Below are 2,178 nucleotides of genomic sequence, written 5' to 3'. Positions count from 1 at the left end.
TATCCCTTCTTTGTACCAGGCCAGCTCCAAGATCCAGGCCACAGCTGGCTCCAGACAAAGGCATCTGGACAAGCTAAGAGAGCAGCCAGAGGATCGCTTACTCTCCAGGCCTTTTCCATTGATTCTGGCCTAGGAACATTTGTGTGGGGCTCAGGCATGAGCAAGTGGATCCTTTTATCTTTCTTTACTTTCAGGCGATTTTTCTTGTCATTGTTTTTGGTCTTTCAGAATGAGGCGGTCTAAATGGCTGATGTATTGATGAAAACCTTCCAGAGAGTTTATATTAAACAATCTTAATTCAGACATTTTGATATAAAGGAAATTAAGCAAAAAACTATGTTGATAACAAAATGTGAGTCGTTTCCTAAGCACAGACTCTTGGTCATTGCAGAAATATTTCCCAGGGTTTCCCAAGATGAAGGTAAATAAGCAGAACTCCTAACATCACGAAAATAGATTAAAAAGCCATCAGACACTTTTCCTGAGAAATTACAATGAAAATCTGGTGAAGCATTAAAGCTAATGCAACTCCAACTTTAAAATGTTAAAATATCCAAATTATCCACCTTAACCGAATTCCAACCAAGTGAGAACATGTTAAGAAAGTAGGATTCAGGGCTGGGGTATAGCTCAGTTGGTAGAGTGCTTGCCTCACAAGCACAAGGTCCTGGGTTCAATCCCCAGCACCACAAAAAAAAAAAAAAAAAAAAGAAAAAAAGAAAGAAAGAAAAAGAAAAGAAATAGGCTTCATCTTCATCAGAGAAAGTTAGGCTGAGAAGCATGGAGCAGGACACAGCGGCTTCCTAGATGATGAAGGACCCTGGACCTTTTCCACCCCTGTGGTGCTGACCTCCATCTGATTGCCACATTTGTGAACGGTGCCTAAGGCCATGCCTACTTAAAGAACCAGACCAAAGGGACTCAGCCAAAATGGGTTGGCCTGCATTGTAGCCTGTGTCCCACCCTGGATTCTGTCCGAGTCAGTGATCCCCACTAGCAGGCCCTGGGCGCATGGCTGTCCTCCAGAGTCTTTGACTTTTAAAATTGTATAATGTTCCCTTAAATGTCATCTTCTGCTCCTGTTGATAATCAGTTCTGGATCAATAATGCAGTGATTAAGTCCCTCTTAAACAGCTGCATTCCTTGTCCCATCCTCCTTCTAGACCTATGAGGGCTTCCAGGTCCGGTTCTACTTGGAATATGACGTACCCAAACCCAGTCCTGAGCACGAGAGGAAACCTGGGTGTAGAGGGTTCCAGAAAGGAGTCGGTGGGAGTCTATGTATGTGGATAAACTGACTCAAAGACAGACCCAGGGTTCAACTACGCCACTCACCCAGAAAGGCAGCTGGCAGGTGGGAGGCCAGGAGAGGGAGAGCGGGAGAGAGTGAGCGGTTCCCAGTAAAGGGTGAAAGACATTGTCTTGAGAGGTAAGAATTCACCCACTTCTCAAATAAGCCACTTTCTGTAGCCTCAACAATCTGCGACCACAAGATAAATTGTGATTTTTCTTAATAGCATGTTTTTTACAGCAAAAATCCCCTGATGTCCTCACTGCCAGTACCAGCCCTGTCCTACCCCATCAAGTCACCTTGAATATTTGTGTTTTCAAGACACCACTTATTCTAGTCAGAATGGCAATTATCAGGAATATAAGTAACAATAAATGTTGTCGAGAATGTGGGAGGAAAGGCACACTCTTCCATTGCTGGTGGGACTGCATATGGGTATAACCACTCTGGAAAGCAGGATGGAGATTCCTTAGAAAACCTGGAATGGAACCACCATTTGACCCAGTTTTCCCACTCCTTGGCATACTCTCAAAGGACTGATGTCCTCTGTGTGGTACTTTCTAAGACTGAAGAAGTAAGACTGAGAAAATGTCCAGCATTCTATAGTAACACAACCCTATCAATGTTTATAGCAGCTCAAGTCACATTAGCTAAGCCATGGAACACCCTTCAACAGATGAATGGATAAAAAAATGTGGTATATATACACAATGGAATATTACTCAACCATAAAGAAGAATGAAATCATGGCATTTGCTGGCAAATGGATAGAACTGGAGACTACCATTCTAAGTGAATAAGTCAATCCCCAAAACCAAAGGCCAAATGTTCTCTGTGATATGTGGATGCTAACACACAATAGAGAGGGGAGGGAAGAATAGAAGTTC

The 2,178-nt window shown here is 43.1% G+C and overlaps 1 non-coding gene across 1 annotated transcript; it reads left to right on the top strand.

The window, feature by feature from the left end:
- The first annotated feature begins 619 nt into the window (after nucleotides 1–619).
- Nucleotides 620–692, top strand: Trnav-cac (transfer RNA valine (anticodon CAC)). Its single transcript has one exon. It is a non-coding gene; the product is annotated as a tRNA-Val (tRNA).
- The last annotated feature ends 1,486 nt before the right edge of the window (nucleotides 693–2,178 follow it).

The sequence above is a fragment of the Urocitellus parryii genome, chromosome 8, assembly GCF_045843805.1.
Source record: "Urocitellus parryii isolate mUroPar1 chromosome 8, mUroPar1.hap1, whole genome shotgun sequence".
Classification (NCBI taxonomy): Eukaryota; Metazoa; Chordata; class Mammalia; order Rodentia; family Sciuridae; genus Urocitellus; species Urocitellus parryii.
This window is presented reverse-complemented; position numbering and strand designations above follow the sequence as displayed.